The following is a 20,747-nucleotide window of genomic DNA, read 5'->3' as shown; positions in this document are numbered from 1 at the left end:
TCAATTTCAGTGAGATCCATCATTTAGTTCTCTGTTTTCTATGTCTTGTATTCCAAATTATTGTTCTGAACAGAGATCTACTCAGAAAGCAGAGACACATACATAGCTGAGAAATCTTCCACTTTGATAAAGCATTTTCTGGAGTGTTACAATTCAAGCCTCCCACTGACAGAAAACTTCTTGGTCTGAGTTTAGTCTATGCCTCTTTTCTGGCTTGGCTGGATGTCTTCAGTGCCAGCTTTAGAGGTTTACTCAATGATGCTGTAGACATGGAATAAAACATGTCATCCTGTGTATTACATGTCTTGCTTTTCACACCAGTAATGTGCTCTCTAAGCTGTTCAATTTGTGACACAATTGTTCCACTTGATGGTCTCATTTGCAGTAGGGTAAAATGGAAGGGAGGAACGTGGGACGGAGCACTAGCTGATGACACAGTCAATTAGGGAAAAAAGGGCACTCTGACACAACAGAAAGAGTTTAAAAGCAAATTAATCGGTTTTGGAATTAACAACTCATGAGAAAAACTGTGGATCAAAATCTTTCCAGTAGACTGTATAATGACATATTCATAGGTTGAATATCTTCTGTTGAAACACAAATTGACACTCAAATTTATTCAATAACACTGAAAATATATTACAGAGATTAAAAGGACACTTCCCACCAAACAGTAAATTCAAATAATGTAAGCTACAATACTTCTTATTCAAGTTGTCAAATTGTGTTCAGATAATTAAATTACCTGATTGAATGAGTGGCCCAGCATGCTTCAGAATATGATCAAGAAACCAGTGAAACACATTGGTCTTAAGTGCCTTTTAGAGTGAGTCAGTGGCAGAAATGATGGAGACTCCAACATGACCATGTTGGGCAATAGAGGATCTGTCAGGCCATGAGGGCTCTAGGCCAGACAGGTCCAGTCCATGGTTCCTACAGCAGGGACAACAATATGGAGAGTACAGGTAGCAAATACATCTGAAACTGGATTTATAAAGTCACTTTGAATGTATGAGTACAGTTCCTGTGTGCAGTACTTTTTCCTTAAAGATGAAAATACACTAATCTCCTCAAAAAAAAAAAAAAGAAAAAAAAAGAAAAAAAAGATTATCCTGCAAAAAAGTAGGATATCAGTAGATGGCTAGCTCTAGAAACTGCTCATTTAGAGTTTCTCAATCTCCCTTCTGCCATCTGCCACTTTGCTGAACATGTTTTGAAGAGTTCTCCTTCAGATGCCTTAGATTCAACACAAGCTCTGGCTCTGCCCTTTCTGCCTCTGACCAAGGCCTATAACAATCATCTCATAATGATAAACACATTGTCCTCTCTCTCTGTCTCTCTATTCATTCTGATGTTGCTGAGTATGGCCTACAACTGAAGCCCTTGCTGACTCTCCTTTCTGTGGTGCCGTCTTGTCTTGGATCTGTTCCTCCTCCCTAGCACTGCATTAAAGTTTCTTTTAGATTTAATCCCTGCTTTTCCCCTTTGGGGTATGGCCTTTGGTCCCTGACTACTCTCACCCTATGACCTTTCTTTGGATGGTATCACCTGTCTAACATACTTCAGCTACTATATTTGACCTTAAACAAACCTGCAATTCTTTTAAACTATTATTTTACCCACAAGCTCCTTTTACCTACACTCCTTTGATCAAATATAATATTCGTTTCTTCTTTTCTTCAGACATATGATCATCAGTTTAAACTTAACTTGGCCAAAATCGAGCTCCTTTCAATCCACCTCCAACTTCCAAGCTTTTCTCAATCACTGATAACACCAGTAGTTTTGTGTCACTCTGGTTCACAGTCTGACTGAAAGTTTTAACACTTTCTCTCCCTTTCTCTGTGTATTTACCTCTTGGCGTGTTTATCTCTCCAGTACTTTTCAGACTGTAGTGCTTCCCACCCGGTCTTCTGATTTAACAGTTCTAGATAGATCATCACTTGCATTCATTTTGGATACATTAGCCTCCTCCTGGCCTTTCTCAAACTTATGGCAGCATCCTACAGCAACTGGGTTAAGGCATTTTCCTCATCTGCCATCAGTCTTTCCCTTATTCTCCTATTCAGCATCACATGGTCATTCTTGATGTGCATCTCCTTTATGGTCATTGGGTGAGTGATGTTTGCTTTGAAAGTCCACATTCCCACTAATTCACAAACACCCTTACCTTCTTCCCTCTTGCTGCTTCTTTCACTCAAACCACTGCCTTAAATAAAAGAGCATAACAGATATTTGCATCAAGATCTAGTTCAGTCATTTAAAATAAGAACAAAAAAACCCCAACAAAACAAAAAAGCTACCTACAGTGGTTCTGTGGGAAGCACTAGGAGTGAGATATGAGGGTTATTTACTTTAGAGGAGTTTTCAAGTGATTCAGAATGGTGAGGTTGTGGCCCAAGTCTTATTGTTATTCTTTTAACAGCTGTGCCTTCTCACACTATCTGATGTGCCATGTCAAACATTTTGCAACAAACAGCTGTGTGACCGTCTATTGATGACGTTAACACCCCTGAAAGTGTGCTTTTAAGTTAAAATTAAAGCAGGATGTCACTATTTGTGACTGATCTTTAAAACTGTGATAATAATCAAGTGATGGGGGCTGAGGATAAAGCGTTACTGCTTTAGTTCGTTCTTATTTTGTATCCTTCCTGTTCATGTTCAGTTAGAAGTGTACCAGTGACATTATAACTCAATAATGAGTAACACAGTCAAATAAATGAGCATTCCGATTTACATTAATGCCGTCTCTTCAAGGCAACATGCAGAAGTGAAAGGAAAGACAATCCTTTCTCCAAAGAATTTATAACCTTAACATAAATCAAGATTTGGTAGTTGAAACTAACAAAACGAGGCTCAGGAGGTATTGGGTAGCCAGAGACCTACTGTAGTCACGCAGCTCGTTTTTGGGAAGGTTGTTGATGTGTGCCAGATAAAGGGCTTTTAGGATGTTTTAGTAGAGACAAAGGAACACGTTAAACACAGGTATTTTAGTTTATCACTGCCAAACTGAGAATAAATGAGCAGTGTTTAAAAGTCATCATACTATGTGAATCACAAGGAAAGATTTGAAGGAAGAACATTATGGATTTGGGTAAAACACTGTACTTCTAACTGTAACTGTCATATTTAACAATTTCTCACAAGCAGAGGCTGTATTTGTCTTTGTGGCTGCAGAGTCTGTAATACAAGGGAGCCGTAAGCAAGGTGCAGACTTGGTTATTGAGACAACTATCATCCCACCTATTCTGCACTTCTATGCCATATACTTTGCTTGCAAATTTAAAGGAGAAATGGAAACATCATTACCCAGAACACTGAAATATTTAAATCTCTGCCTGTATATCCCTCCTGTACACTGACTGGGACACTGACTGGGACATAGACTAACAGAAAGGTTATATTTGGACATACAATTTAAACTGGTTATAAAAAGGCTAACAAGACATGGATTCCTAAACTGTTTGGATGGATTTCATACCTGTGTCTTAATCCTACAGGTCATGAATAAAAATCTTCATGTGGCACCATTGCACATAACCCCAGGAGAGAGGGATGAAGTCTCCTACCCCACTTTGTGGGCCAGGAGAGAGGAGAGACAGATGAAGAGTGCCCCAGCAGCTGAATCTGTACCTGAAGACTTTGTTCCACTGCCAGTAATACACACTGTACACCATGCACCGTGCATCACACACCACACACATCACATGCTGTGACACTGGACGGGCTCCCAGCACATCAGCACTGCACACACCACTTGCTTTGGAGACCATTTACCTCTCCATAAGATCCACCTTGGATGATACAACTGCATGACTACCTGAAGTCAGATATTTCACTACATTTATCCACTTGACTTCACAAATCTAGATCATGTTTGCTTTGTTCGTAACTTCTTTTTTTACTTCTTTTTAAACTTCTTTTTGTTCGTAACTTCTTTTACTGCCACTCACTCAGTGTATCTTCAGCCACACATTTTCAGTAAAGAGCTCTAGCCACTCTATAAAAGTTCAAGAGCTTTTAAAGAGCTCATGAACTCTGCGAAAACAACTGGATTTTCAGTTCCCATCTGATGGCTATTATGTGATGGGGTGACTGGCTGGTGGCAACTTGTACTTGGACCAAGAGGTGGTCATGATAGCCCAGTCTGATTTCTCTTGCTGTTATGCCCTTTTACTGTATTTCTGCTCTCATATTATCTATGCAGGCTGTCCACATTTTCTTGAGCCAAATGAGCCAGAAAAGGAAAATGGAGACTTCTGACAGTGTGTACTTTAAGAAAATTTCAACAGATTTCCTGGGATGAAGTAGACAGTCTTTGTAACCTGAAGATTTTCTTCCCACTCAATGATGTCATGCCTGCAATAATGCTATTGGTTCAGAAGAGATATGACTAGAAATTTTCTAGAATGTCTGGAATGTCATAGGCAGGGAGCCTGAACATAGGAATTAATATAAGCCATCACAATAATGTATCAAACATGTCTTTGTTCAGCTAACTAACGTGTTCCAAGTCAAGAATGGAAAAAGGACCCTCAAATGTTGGCCAGTTCCTTTATCAGTTCCTAGATGGCATGTTGATACTCTATTGAGGATGAATATCTGGAGACAGCAGAATCCTTCATTTGCTGCCTGCACTATATTTAAGGGGAAGCAATGGATACTTCTTTCCTAACACTTGACATATACTCCTTCACTACTTAGTAAATGTTCCTTTGAGACAGAAAATGTGAAAAGATTTTATATAGTAAGAGAATAACAATATGATTGGACACTATTAGTTATGAGAGTGTGTTGTTTACCTTTTACATTAGTAATGAGGAAAGAACATGTAGTTCATAGAGAGGGAGGGGAAAATCTGTATGTGAGTGTAATTGATTCTGAGTGATTTGGAAAAAATAACCCAAATACAGACATGTGTTCTGTAAATTAGTGCTGCTGTTAAAGGTGAAAACTGTAGATAAATCTATAGTGCTTACCAGATGGACTGTATTACTAACTGAAAGGAGTCTCTCTCCACTCATTCAACTTCCTGACTGTTTTTGAAATTTCCTTTTATGTATTATGCTGCTTTTATGTTTATAGAAATGCACTCTTCCTTGGAGCCTGCCCTTATCAAAACAGGTTTTTAATGGAAGTCTATTTAATGGGAGGCAGACATAATTTCAATTCTTTAAGGTCATGCTGCTCTCTTCAAAGGTTAGGATATGTGCTGGAGTTAGGCTGGCTTTTTGAGGTAGTTATGTTATGGCTTTTGAAGAAAGACCCATAATGGGCAACATGTTCCTGTTGAAATACCATATATTATTTTAAAATTATAGTCCTCAATGAATTTGCTCATGTAGATAATTTCAAGGCATACTCTATCTATGTTTATAGATAATTTAGAAAAAAACATGTTCCTGCTCACATTTTAACAACTTATGTGTAGTAAACATGCTAATACCAACCAACCAGCAATTAACATCTTCACAGAACACACATGGCTTTCCTGAAAGGTGCAAAAACATAAACTGCTTGGCAACTTGAGATTAAAGCTCTCTGCAAGAATAAGAAGAAGTCCAGAGATCTCTGGAGCAAAAATCTCAGTGTCTGGAGAAGGCTGTCCTGGAGCAAGCAGTGCTGACATTTATCATATCTTCTGTGGCTTTCTGAGTTATTCTCTTTGCCAAGAATATGGGATTGACAGTATTTCCTAGGTTTTAAAAAAAAAAAATTATAATCCCCTCCTATTTTGTTTTATTCATCTTCATATAAGACCTCATACCTGCCTCCAGGGCTCAAGCAGAGAATACCATTTCCAGGTCAAATATTAAAGGATTTAAGTAATTTCTAGTGTTTTTTAATGACTTTTGCATCCCACACTTGAGAAAGACCCAATGCAATCATATTTAAGGTCTCCTGTAAGGTATCAAAATCTGCTGTGATAGGACGTGGTTAGAAAACTGATCATCCAGGTTTCAACATTTTAATTGGTCTGAGATACTCAATATAATCACTCTTAGCTCTTCCAGTAACTGTATCAACTAAAATTTATTGATAGAGGAAGAAAGATTTCTTTGGATTTAAACTCTAGATCGGGCAAAAGAGGATTTCTCCATTTTGTCTTAGTTTATGCAACAGTCTTCTGAAACCCAGGCTGGAGATCACAAATGTATGGGTCTTTTCTGAGATCTTTATCAGAAAAAAATCTTAGTTTAAGATCAGCATTGAAAAGCAGAGGAGAGAGCTGTGGATCCAGCAAATCCGAGTTAACTTCCTCCAGTCCAAAAAAGGCCATCCTTTGACCTGTGAATCACAATTTGAGGGCTGCATGAAGGACAAAACTGTTTCTTTTTTAAGCAGCTCTGTGACAAATTATTTCAAAATGAGCAAAGTGATTCAATATTACAATAAGAATTTTTTTCAGACTGGGCTCAACTTGCTGCATCATGGCTCACAAACCTTAATTTACTCCAATCCAAGATGATACATTTTTTGTTCTTGAAGACAATTGTAACTGAATGTTGTAGATAGCATTATAATCTATTCTTTTTTAATCATTATTGTTTTTGCTGTTGTTATTATTATATTTGAATGTTTTTACTATCCTTTGTTAAATGCTCCCTATCTGCTCAGCATTGTAGAAGATGCCACAGACAACACCTGCCCCTGAGTGCATATAATTTCAGCCCCTGATTTGCCAGTTTAAAATGCATGTTAATGATGTTCCACTTGAGCACAACAATCTACCTGAGCGTTATGAATTGCAGGATCAGGGCCACAGGTATTTGCATGTGGATATAATATTCCCCTTAGTACCTTAAAGTCAAAGCTTATGGCTAGAGAAGACATTGTCATTTCTGTGCCCTGGAAGGATACAAGAACTGCCCTGAAACTAGTGTGCAGTTTTATGGATTTTTTATTGTTTTCCTTACTTTGGGTGGTACCTTTCTCTGACCCAGGTTTCATAAGAACCAGAGGCTCCTGCAACGCAGCAGCCTGCTATTGCAATTCTTCACTGTCAGCTTTGCTGTAGGCAAGGGCTCTTGAAATCACCTGTTACTCTGAGGCAGAGCTGGGAGGTACTGCCAAGAGGTACCCAGCACCTCCAGTACCCCTCACTGGGGATGGACAAGCCAGCAGCATACCTCCAGACCTCTTGACAGGAGTAGCTAAGAACAACAAATATGTCTCTGGGATCAGCCAAAGGGCTGTCCCAAGATGTTTTGAAGAAAGCTGTTTACATTCAGCAAAATGATGTTTCTGGAGGAAATAACATTCACCAGAAGAAAATTCTGCTAGGATCGTCAGTCAGTTTAATTGCTCAAGTCTGCCTAGGTCCTATATGCTTGTGTGCTTAACACTGAAAAGTGCATGAATAAAAATAAAGAAGACAGCCACTGGAAATCAATTCTCTGTTGCATTTTTGTTTTGCTAATTAGAAAAGAAGAAACTGATGAGGTGGAGGATGACGAGGGCTGTGGGAGTGATTTGCAGCAGGTGTTTGGGAAGGGCACCATCGCACCGCTGGGCGGTGGGCCCATACAGCACACACAGCACCTGCCACCAAGCACACGCCTCTAGATTTAGAGGACCCTCACAGAACCTATTCAGTATAGGATGTGGAACAAAACCAGCAGTTTTCATCAGTGCATTACCTTCCCAGCAGTTTGCATCGGTGTATCACCTTTCCCTTCTTTACGCTGACTCTTCAGGAGCAAACAGGCAGCTAAACTCTATCTGTTATTAGCAAAAATAACAGCAACACAGCTGGAAGTAATTTCACTGTTGACTGCATTGCAGTGTGTACAAGTGACTTCATTCCAGATTCAGGAGACGGCAACAGTATTGTGGTTGTGCTGTCCTTGACCTCTACCAGGTATAGCTAGTCTCCTGGCCCACACAGCGTGATGCGGGTATAACATTTCTCTCTCTGAAATGGCAAGAGAGGTTTTTTTTCCTTCTGTTTTCAGGTTGCCTATGAATTTTCAAGTGAACTGCAGAAGCTTTGTGAAACTGAGCTGCTTCTCATTAACTGGGTTGTCAATGGCCCCCTCCCCTCTTACCTCCAATGCAAGCATGCCTCCTTCCTCTCTTGTTTCAATTTCCAATTAGCTTTTTTTGCATCTTACCCTCTTGGACCAGAAAATATCCTCCAACATTGTCAGGTCATTTCTGTCAGAATTTAAGATCACAGAAATTACAGCCAGAGAAGTGCACACTGCCCTATTAAATGTGAGAAGGTGAGCATAGCACAGGGCAAGTGCTGCCCTCAATTATTCCAGTATAGATTTAGAGGAATTTTGTTTTCTTCAGTGGCATTAAACCTGTTAACTGAAAGTCAAGAGCACTGTCTGCTCATGGCCCTTTGTACCCCGTCTCCACTTCAGTTTATAAATGATTCCTATGATAAAGGATTTGGGAATATTCTGCATAGCAGAAGGTTTATTAATATTAATGGTATCATACCTTGCATGATGTGAGACAAGAGACAGGTAGTCTGTTTAGAACGAGCTCATTTTTCCTCTTGGTCGATCTGAGACAGCTTGAATTTATGAGGTGCAGGGATTTCAGGGGAAAATAGTACCAGTTATTCACTTCTCCCTGCAGATTTAAAACTGTCCCAATGTCACACAGTGTTTAATCTCCCAGGTTAAGATCATACTCTCTTCAAGGAAGGATCTCCTCCAGAATTTTTAAAGCTGGAGGAAAACATGCCTTACCTTTTGCTTCTCTTCATCTCTTTCTGCTCTTCTGTATTTTTCCCCTTCTCCTCATCTCTCTCCCTCTGTTCTCTTAATTTATTCAAGAGCTTTCTCGATGCTCTCACATTTCTCTGCCCACTGGAGAAGACCCATGTCCTAATACATGTTTTCAGGTTTTGAAGAGGAGAAATTTAGCTTAGTTGCTGGTGTAATCACTTCACCTTTTAGGACGTCTGGCTTGAAAAACTGCTTTACTTTTTGTTGTTTCTCTGGAATACCATCAGTTTTCCCTGAAATTAAAACCTCTCCTGAAGTTGCTTTCAGCCTTCCTTTCATTTCCTGACTTTTTTGCTCGATGGTGGTGATGTTGCAGGGAACTGAGGATGTCTGTGCAGTATGAGCACGGCCATATGCAGGTTCACTGCTATATTATTAGTGCAATGGGAGTGGCAGCAATCCCAGTATATAGCATGTAGAATTACAGTTAGAAAAATGACCTGTCCTAGAACTTCAGGAGCACTATATTATGTTGTACTCAAAATAATCAGATTTGTTTTCAGGCAAGGGCTTTACAGAAACAAATAAAACCACCAGTTGCACAGTGTTTTCTGTGATGTATCACGATTCCGGGCACAGCCATGAGACTGATGAGATAATTTGCAGTGGTCAGGCAGTAGGAACAGCCATAATCTGTGTACCATGTTAGGAAAGAAAAGAAATTTGATTTGAAGTTCCTCTTCATTTTAAGCAGCAAAGACGTTACTGAAGTATTTAAAACTAGTATCTTCAGTTTGTCAGAGTTCTCATTAAAATCAGTAAGACACTTCATGCAAGTGATGGGCACTAAATAAATTCATAGAGTATTTTAGTAATTAAAATATCCCTATCCATTTGAAAAGTACTCTGAAGATACTGAGGAATTTGTACATGAGAACAGATCTCTAATAACTTCCTCCATCTCTCTTCTGTAAATTAAAGCTGATTTGTTGGCTCTGTGAATATTTATGAACAATATGTTGCATTTTAAATATAAACTGATGTGATATGGCTTTTTTTGCTTCTTGTTTCCTTTGAAATGATAGAACATATGCTAGCCTGTTATTAAAAATCACAGGGTCTTTTAGATTAAATAATTCTGTGAACAAGCAAATATTCCATGAATAGGGAATTTTTTGTGAACAAGCAAATTACTTCGAAAAAAGTGAGGGACAAACCCTCTACAGCTCTGGTCTCACACCACAAATTAGGAGTTCAATAATTCTATCATCACTGACACCATTTGTGTATCAGTTGATTTTTCAGTTTACTTCACAGAATCATAGAATGGTAGGGGTTGGAAGGGACCTTTAGAGATCATCTAGTTCAAACTCCCTGCAGAAACAGGTCCATCTAGATCAGGTCACATAGGAAAATGTCCAGGCAGGTCTTGAAGACCTCCAAGGAAGGAGACTCCACATCCTTGTTGGATGGCCTGAGTCAGAGCTCCTTCACCCTCACAGTAAAATAGTTTTTGTTTATGTTTCAATGGAACCTTTTGTGTTCCAGCTTCTGCCCCTTGTCCTATCACTAGATACAACACAAAAAATCAATGTTCCAACCTCCTGATACCCACCTTTTAGATATTTGTAAATATTAATGACATCCCGTCTCAGTCTCCTCTTCTCCAGACTAAACAGCCCCAGTTCCAGCAGCCTTTCCTCATAAGGAAGATGCTCCAGTCCCCTGATCATCTTGGTGGCCCTGTGCTGGACACTCTCCAGAAGTTCTCTGTCCCTCTTGAGCTGAGGAGCCCAGAACTGGACACAGGACTCCAGATGAGGCCTCACCAGGGTAGAGTAGAGGGGGAGAAGAACCTCCCTCGACCTGCTGGCCACTCTCTTCTTGATGCGTCACAGGATGCCATTGGCCTTCTTGGCCACAAGGACACATTGCTGGCTCATATTTAGTTTATTATCAATCAGGACTCCCAGGTCTCTCTCTGCAGAGCTGCTCTTCAGCAGTTCAACCCCCAGCCTGTACTGGTGCATGGGGTTGTTCCTTCCCAGATGCAGGACTCTGCACTTGTCCTTGTTGAACCTCATGAGGTTCCTCTCTGCCCAGTTCTCAAGTTGGTTGAGATCCCGTTGAATGGCAGCACAGCCTTCTGGGGAATCAGCCAATCCTCCCAGTTTGGTGTCATCAGCCAACTTGCTGAGGGTACACTCTGTCCCCTCATCCAGGTCATTGATAAATCCAACTCGATTCTGTGCCATTGATCACCACTGTCTGGGCTCTGTCATTCAGCCAGCTCTTGATCCACATCACCATCCACTCATCTAAGCCACTTTGCTTGAGCTTTCTGATGAGGATGTTATGGGAGATGGTGTCAAAAGCCTTACTGAAGCCCAGGTAGATGACATCTGCTGCTCTCATCTAGCCAGTTATTATGCACTCATAGAAGGCTATCAGGTTAGTCAAGCAGGATTTTCCCTTAGTGAATCCATGTTGACTACCCCGATAACCACCTTTTCCTTCATATGTTTAGTGACAGCATTGAGGATGAGTTGTTCCATCACTTTTTTAGGGATGGAGGTGATGCTGACCGGCCTATAGTTTCCTGAGTCATCCTTCTTGCCCTTTTTGAATACTGGAGTGACATTGGCCTTTCCCCAGTCCCCAGGCACCTTGCCTGTCTTCCATGAATGTTCAAAAACAATGGAGAGAGGCTTAGCAATCACATCAGCCAGCTCCCTCAGCACTCTCCATTGTTTTTGAACATTCATAGAGGACAGGCCATCCTATTATCATTGCTGGACTGGGCTTCCTGAGGGTCAGCCTTGGCCATAAAGACTGAAGCAAAGAAGGCATTCAGTACTTCAGCCTTCTCTGCATCCTCTCTCTGAAGGATTAATATAAAAAGAGTTATTTACCAAACAGGTTCTTTTTACTTCCCCATAAGATAAAGAATCATTTAGAGGGCCATCTCTGCACAAAAAAAAGCCCTCCAAACTGTATCTTCAAACTATGCCACAAAACAATTCATGTAGAATATTTTAGATTACCAACCTTGAGAGAACTGTGAAGACTGCATTTAGGTAATGCCGATTTACTGTATTTCCAAACTGTTTTACATAAAAGAACAGAATGTTTTAAAATAAACATTGCAAAATAGCTCCACTTTTTTGTTTCTACTTAGAAACTAGTTAAAATGCATCAAACTATCTAAGAAAATCATTGTGATGCGGTGGGTTGGTTTTCTACCATATGCATCCAGAAAATGGTGGTCTGAACAACACAAGGTAAAATGATAGACACAGTTGTGGTGGTTTAGCCCGATGTCCACCAAGTCATAAAATCACTTGCCCTCCCAAACTGGACAGGAGAGAGAGAGAAATATAAGAAATAGCTTGTGAGTTGAGATAAGGATGGAGAGATCACTTGGCAATTAGTGTCATGGGCAAAACAGACTCAACTTAGGGAGAGAAAGGTTTGATTTATTAAAGAAACAATAAAAGCAGAGAGATGAGAAATAAAACCATCTTAAAAACATCTTCCCCCATCCTTCCTCTTCCCAGGGCTCCCCTTGCTTCCACCCCAGAGATGCAGGGGATGGGGGATGGGAGTTGTGGTCAGTTCATTACAGATGGACTTTTCTGCTTCTTCTTCTCAGAGGGAGGCCTCATCACACTTCCCACTGCTGCACTGTGGGGTCCCTCTCACGGGAGCCAGTTCTTCACGAACTTCTGTAGTGTAGGTCCTTCCCATAGGCTGCAGCTCCTCACAAACTGCTCCAGCATGGGACCTCCCAAAGGGGCAGCTTCTCACATTCTGCCTCAATGTGAGTTATCCACTGGGAGAACAGTCCTTCAGGGACAGACTGCTCCAGCCTGAGTCCCTCAGAGGATCACAAGTCCTGACAGCAAACCTGCTCTGGCATGGGCTTCTCTCTCACCACAGTTTCCCAGGTCCTGCCAGGAACTTGCTCCAGGGTGAGCTTCCCACAGAGTGGCAGCCTCCTTCAGGCATGCACCTGCTCCCGCATGGGCTCCTCCAAGGGCTGTGAGTGGGTCTCTGCTCCCCGGTCACCTCCATGGACTGCAGGGGGATAACTTGCTTCACCCTTCCTTCTCCACTGACCTTAGTGTCTGCAGAGATGATCTTACGTTCTCATTCTCTGTTCCTGCTGCAGTTTTGCAACTGCGCAACAACTTCTCCACCTTCTCAAATATATTACTCACAGAGACATTACCTCAGTCACTAACTGGCCAGGCTTGGGTCAAGTGCAGGGTCTAGCTTAATATTGACTGGCCCTAACCCTATAAGCTACACAGGAAGCTTCTGATAACTCTTTGTTTAAAGAAGTCACCCCTGTTAGCTCCCCCGCTAACAAAATACCTGGACCAGGAAAAACCACTACAACAGTGCATGCCAATTTAATACTCACTCTGGAGATTCACTAGATGGGTTCTACCTTAATATTTCACAGAGGCTTTTGAATCCCTTCCCACATCATTTTTCACTCACATCATCTGAATTTCTTCATTATTCCTTTACAAAAGCCACGGGTTATGTGATTGCTGCCCTGAAAGTCCCTGAAAGTGTTTAGGAGAGAGTTTGCAACGTTTGGCTCTTCAACATTGTGGTCAAATCCCAGGGTTGCTCATCATGTCCAGAACTATGTCTGAGGAAACTTCAAGGGCTCAGCATTCTTCCACTGATTGTTCATAGCAGGGCTAAAGCCCTGAGGAAGATCTCAGATTTCTGTGAACAGCTGAGATAGGTTAGACTCTGTAACAGTGATCAGCAATGGCAGTGCTTCACTTTCTGGAAGCCAGCAGTGATGCTGTTTTTCATCACCACCAGCAGACATATCATTCTTCATACCCTCTCAGGAGAGTTGAAAAGAAGACAGGGCTACAGGAGACACCTCTGAGAGAGCAATTGAATAAGATTTAATTCTCTGCAGACGCTGGGAGGGAAGTGAGACTTGATACCATTTGCATGGGAAATTTGGAGCAAGGAAAGCTCTTCTTTGCTTCTCTCTTCTTTGTAGGGCCTTAGATGAACTTTATCTTAGCAAAAGGAGATGTCATGTTCTCATATCTTGTTGCTGCAGAGGAGTAGGAGGTTCTCAGGAGTAATGATGCTGTAATGATGCAGTGATGCCAACTGGAGTATCCAGAGGGGATCTATCATAAACAAAAGGGTTAGGCCTCTCCATAGTGCTTTATAACGGGTTGACAGTGTACTACACTTGACTCTGCATCTGCTACTCAAAACAGAAACTCTATACCTACTTCTGTAGTATATAAATATGGAGTAACTCTTTAGATTTAAATGGGTTTATTCCTTACTTACACCACTCCCATAGAAAACAGAATTTGACCCAGATAAAGTGTTGAAAAAAACCACAAGCTTGGTGATGGATTGTAAAATTCAATCATTCCACATGGGATGTGACCTTCTTATTAATTACAAAATGCTCTGGCTGATTAACTTTAATTTCCTTCCATATTTTAAATATCTTCAATGTGAAACAGAATTTGGGTGGGAAAAAAATTAAAGAAGGAGATTTTGTTCCATGCAGCTGTCTCATCTGTTCTGGATGTTCTGTGCTTTATTACTAATTGCGTAAGGACAAGCCCACCCAGGAAGTGACATTTGTAGAGTTAGCCCACCCTGGGATGTCAATTTTTTAACAATGCAGAATAAAAAATACAAAACATTAACAAGCAAGATGTGATAGACCCCAAAGAGATTTTTCTATTTTAATCTTTTTGAAACAGTTCATCCCTAGACAACCTATGTTTTTTAAAGTTCTCAGACAAGCAAAGAATCATGTCTGTAGTTTTGTCATCTTACGATCATCTGGCTGAAATCATCTGCACAATCCTCAACAATATGCCAGCAAGTAAGATGTTATTTTCCTTGCATCACACTGGTTTTATGCCAGGTAAACTCTGCTGATGTCAAAATTGGGATGCAAAAATTGATGTATGACTGATAAAACTCAGACTTTGTATATTTCTTACAAAAATAACTTAATAAGTACCATATGGTCTAGGGTGTGAGAGCACAGTGAACATTTCAAGAGACTATGAAAAATACATCTGAGCACTGATTCTCAGCTAGGAAGTGGGTACTGGGGAAACATCGAAATTGCGCAACCCGGTGCTGGACCTGAAGGAGCACATCACTAACGAGAGTTTTCCTGTGCCTTCGCACCTGATTTTCCTTTCCCAGGGTCTGGTGAGAGTCATTTGGATCTTTCAGGATAAGAGATGGCATCCCAAGCTGTTCGAATTCTGGATAACTGTTGCCAACTTTTCTCATATATGCCCTTGTGCCTCCGCAGGTCCTTTTATCAGTATCTGCACTTCTAGGCTATGAAAGGGAGGAACTAGAAACAAAGCCGAGCCTTCTTTCTTGGGACCCGTTTGCACAGATCCTTGCACAAACACCTTTCCTTCCCTGTGCATGTGAATAGCCACAGTGATAGAAATGGGATGATGCGCTTAAGATCTGTGAAGTATAGGCATGTAAAGGTCAGTGGGAAGAGAGAAAGAGGGGAATTTCTTAATCCAAGAAGTTTCCAAATCCAAAAAAGCCCCAAGAACTCAGTTCAATCTATTGGGATCTATTTATGCATATATATATTTCTATTAGAAGACAGCTCATGTAATTATAGTAATTATGTTATTTACAGCCTCAAAAACTTGGGTGGCAGTTATGTTACTCTATGTCATTAATTGATAACTTCCTAACAAGCTTTTATTTTCCATGCAAATTTTGAACTTCATATCTGTGGTGGCCACTAAGGCAAGGTGTATTGGCGAAGAAAAACTGTTGTGGTGGTTTTGCCTGGGCCAGGTTTTGGTAGCAGGGGGCTATAAGGGTTGCTTCTTTTAAAAAAAAAAAAAAAAAAGCTGCCAGAAGCTTCCCCTGTAGCTGACAGGGCCAATGCCACTCAATTCTACGACAGACCCTGCAGCTGACCGAAGCCTGGCCAATTAGTGATGGAGGTAATGCCTCTGTGAATAATGTCAGCAGCAACAGGGAGTGAGAATGTGAGAATGTCTCTGCAGACACCAAGGTCAGTGGAGAAGGAGGGAGAGGAGGAGGCTTAGGCCCTGAAAGAAAGACTCCCCTGTGACCTGTGGTGAGGACCGTTGTGAGGCAGCTGTGCCCCCGCAGTCCATGGAGGCCACCAGGGAGCAGAGACCCACTCGCAGCCAGAGCAGGTGGATGCCTGAAGGAGGCTGTGACTCTGGGGTAAGCCCATCCTGGACCAAGTTCCTGGCAGGACCATGCCTGAGCAAGTTTGCTGTCAGGACTTGTGATCCTGTGAGGGACCCAGGCTGAAGCAGTCTGTTCCTGAAGGACTGTTCTCCTGGTGGATGACCCACACTGTAGCAGTGGGAAGTGTGAGGAGGCCTCCTGCTGAGAAGAAGCAGTGACAAAGTCCATCTGTAATGAACTGACTGTAAACCCTGTCCCCCATCCCCTGCAATACTGGATGGGGAAGGAAGAAGGAAAGCCCTGGAAGAAGAAGGCATTGGGGGAAGTTTTTTAAGATTTGTTTTGATTTCTTATGTCCCTGTTCTGTTTTGATTTTTCATTAATAAATCAAACTATTTTTCTCCAAGTTGAGTCTGTTTTGCCTGTAATGCTATTCACTGACTGATCTCCTTGTCCTTATGTTGACTTGCAAACCTCTGATTATATTTCTCTCTCCACTGTACAATTTAGGATGGGGAGTGATATTATGACTTGGTAGGCATCTGACACCCAGCCAGGGCTAAACCACCACAATTGTTAATTTAGGAACATTATCTCTTCTGGACAGAGGTTGGTGAAGCATAACTCTATATATCATCTTAGAAATGCCAGAATGAGCTACAAAGACTGGCATTTGCCTGCTTAAGGCTCCTTCCATTTGCTACATTTGCGGTCTTATCTATAGCATGTTATGTGAGGTGAAACTACCAACCCATCCCAGGGCACACGAGGTTTGCACTGCTGAACACAAATAGAGCATGTACATGAAAACATGCTAAGTGAAGCATCAGTCTCTTTCCTTTTTATTAAGGGGTAGTAAATCTAAGCAATCGCTTGTGTGCTGGCTTTCCTGTTCTCAGGCTTCCAGGGAAAGCCTCCTTGGTACACAGCCTGGAGAGATGCATACTGACTGCTGAGCTGCAGGCCCCTTTGGACATTAAGCGAGATCCACTTCATCATTTCCCTCTCTTGACCTCCAGTGGTTCTTTGCAACCAAGAGCAAACTTCTCATCCAGGACATTGTTATGGGAGGAAAGGGCTCCCCACTGGCATGTGCTGTGCTCCACACATTGCCAGTACATTGCCTGCCTCTCCTCCCCCATCATCTGCAGAGATGGCAGCTCTCTGCTAATTAAAGAGCTGTGTTGATTAGCTGCATCTAGTCTGTGGGCTGGAGCAGCAGATTATAGATTCTGCTTTGGAGTCTAGCTTGCAGTGTGGATCATTTACTGTCAGAAGCAGCTTTCTTTTTGTTCCCTTCTGTTTTGCCTTGACTTATCTCAGATGCCAAGACTTTCAGAGGAATAGTGGGACAGCTCCTTTCTCCATTGCTATTGATTTATAGGTGGCTTCTTCCAGACACTTACGCTCCTTTCTGCCCCAGGTAAGCACTGAGCTCTCCAAGTCTCACAGTCATGGCAGACTGCATTTGTTTATACCATGCCCACAATCAAGTCAAACAACTTGCTTCTCATTTAAATACTGCAGAAGCCTGAGCTGAAATCTATTTGAGTGGCAGAAGAACAAGGTCCTTAGCATCTGTAAAAATAAGTTGGATTAAGTTTGATTCATCTCTTGTAGACGTTCAGTGACATTTTTGTCAGGTAGTAGCTAAATTGAAATGAAATATCTTTTGGGGAATGGAAAAATGAAATACTAATGTTGGCTAGAATCCTCTCATCAGGTTAAGTCACTAAATGGATGATATGCTAGGATAAAATGATGCTAGCGGTACCAAGATTGCCTGCAATGATGTCTAAAAGGTATGCAGATTTGATCTCTGAAGGGGGAGAGAATGAATAGAGAAAGTAAAAAGGATGTAAATGTGCATACAGATAACATTGTGAAATGATATATCTCCAAGTGTTTCAGACAAAGAAAAACTTATGCTTAAAATTGATGGTGTTTAATATAAAACTAGGTTAGACAAATCATTAGACATGCAGATTTTTAAAGTCTGTATGGAAGTGATGTGAGCACTGAGAGCTGCAAGGACCTTGTTTCAATAACAATGCGTTGGAAGAAAAATTGTCATTCCTAGAAAACACAACAGAGCTCCTTCTGTCTGAGACAGTGAGACAGTCTTGTAATTCAGGGTTTAGAGACATGAATAGAATATAGGGTTAGACCAAGCAGCTGAGACCACAGCTGCCTTGCTCTCTATTACCATAACTTATTCCAGCCAGTTGGCACTGAGCCTGGCTCCCAGAAGGGGATTTGTTACCAACCAGAGAGGATTGCACAAGTCTCCTGGTGAAACCCAGACAAGATGACTAGGTGCTGGCTTTTCAGCAGCCCCCAGGGAATGCAGGCAACTGGGTGAGATACAGCTGGCTTAGGATCAGAGTCGAGAGAACGCATGCTGTCAGGGTGGTGGTGAGGTCAGAAGGTTAAATTGTTTGAAAAACTTTGTAAGGAGCTCCAATTCAGCATGAGTGAAAGGCAGCAGGCTGCCAGTTAAGAGGGACAGTGGTCATCCACCGGTTTAACCATTCCAGAATACAGAATTTGTTATAACTACAGCAACTTTCTTCCTCTGTTGCCAGTCAGTGGGATGAGTGTGGCTGTCCCTCTCAAATAAGGACCCGTGATCCTCCTCCTCAAGATGGTTGCAGTTCACTGCTAATGGCATTTATTTTAATCACTATGGAGGAGAGGTAGCAAGTGTGGCTCACATTGGGCTATATCTGAAGAGAGAAGACATGTCATGGTCTAACAGACTCTTCTGGGATGGTAGAGTCTTACCACCAGTGCTGTCACTCAGGAGCCTTTAAAACTACAAAGCAGTTTCTAAAATTTAAAAAAAAAAAAAAAGCAAATATAATCCCTCACAAAACTGATTTCCCTGCTGTGAATTAAATAATTCCCTTTTAATACATTAAGCCATTAAAAATTAAGCTTCTTTCTTTAACACCAAACTAAGGCAACTGCACTTTGTATAGAGAATGCCTCAAGCTGCAGTTTCTTTTTCACCAGCTCTCAGCAAGTGGCCATTTAGTCTTAACTGTTCTTCATAGTTTAGTCCAATTAAGAATGGCATTAGCAGGGCAAGAAATATTTGTTAACCTGTAAAAGGTATGAGAGACAGTTCTTATTTTGTCTGAGATTTTGATTCACATGTTTGAGTGAAAATCTAACTAGCTGGAACACTCTCCAAGTAACACTTGAGTATTGGCTAGATATAAGCAAAATAAATGTACATACATAGGGGAGTAGAATAAAACTTTATAAAACATTTATTTGTATTTGGACAGAAATGAATTGCTGAACTGACAGACCCAAATTGTGAAATGACAGCACTGACATTTGACTTGAGGGAGGTTTCTGAGCTTGCTCTTACTATGGAGAAGTTGGCTAGAAGAAATATGACAGTTTATGTTCCAACTACCTCAAGGTGCTTGTCCAGGCCAAACAGAGGGTCCCTTGGTGTTGGAGGAACACTTTTCCTAATACAGGAATAAGAGGTAAATTGTGGAGTTCCTGTGATCCTCTCTTCTATACCTGGAGTGAGCATTTCAAAAGTCACACCTATCCGTCTGGCCATTTCCCACCATGTAGTGGGAACTGTCAGTAGACAGTTACAGTGCAGCTCCACTAATGTACATTGTTGTAGTATTTTATTTTAAAAACTCTCTATGCTCTATAAGGCTTTTTTGTTTGTTCTCAAAAATTGATGTGCACGTTGATAAATACATAGGTTGAGCCTGTTTACATAGGTGTCATACTTGGGGATGCTTTTTTCTCCAAGAGATGTTAAGGTCTTATATGCCATCTGGTCTAAAGACACCATGTTTTTAATAGCAGAAAAAGAGGATAACAAAGTAAGCAGGTGGAAAAAGGCAGAAAGTTGGATGCAGGTTATTGCAGGGTGTGGAATAACATACATGTGCCATGGAAGCATGCAATAGGATCACTTTGATGGGCCTGAACAAGTGTTGACAATGTCCTTTACCACCGCAAACTTACTCTCCCTTGACTGGAGACAAATGGTACATGCACAATGGTTGACCAAGAAGAGGCCTATAAAGCAGAATCTTTGTACAATAACCAAATTTTGGAAAATCCACCTGAACAAAATCAATATATAAACGTCTCCCATCATCTTGTTGGAAGGCAGCTTTAGCCACCGAAACTTACTGTATTTCAGGCATTCTGAGGCTCAGACAAGAGTCACGTGTTCTTGTCACCTGAAGACAGGGCCTTTACTCTTTCAAGAAAAGTGTTTAGTTTTGTCCATTCATTTTTCTTAAGAAATGGGAATGAGATTGGGTTTTTTTTATCAACAGCTCTCCCAAACAAGTGAATAGCTGTAGTACTAGCTGACAGCTTCAGGAATCACAGATACAGGAGCCTTACAAAGTTGAAGACAACACAATATTCAAGTGATAATCAAAATAGGTCTGAAATGATGAAACAGGCATGAAATAATCCCCACCTAGTAAGTACTGCAGTCCCTTTGAGCAGCCTTTCTTTATATCTGCTTTGTGAGATTAAGATTCTGGATCAATATGTTTGTTAAGCTGGAGTGATGTAAAACCACTGGAGGCACCACGTGAAATAGTGTCATGAATGCAACTAACAGAGGTATTCACCATAGTAAGGTCTTCATGCCTGGTCTTGGGAGGAACTGTTTGCTGATTTACCTGAGGTGAGAACGTGGCTCTGAGAAGAGTTGTGAGATCTCCACTCACTGGTTTGCCTGCAGGTTTCCTCATCCTGAATAGGAGAACTGCTGTGCTCCTACCCATTTCTCAACCCAAACGGCAGCCTGCTGCTGCATCACTTTGTCTAGCTGTGGGCCCT

The sequence above is a fragment of the Colius striatus genome, chromosome Z (genome assembly GCF_028858725.1).
Source record: "Colius striatus isolate bColStr4 chromosome Z, bColStr4.1.hap1, whole genome shotgun sequence".
In the NCBI taxonomy this organism is placed as follows: domain Eukaryota; kingdom Metazoa; phylum Chordata; class Aves; order Coliiformes; family Coliidae; genus Colius; species Colius striatus.
Note: the sequence above shows the minus strand (reverse complement) of the source record.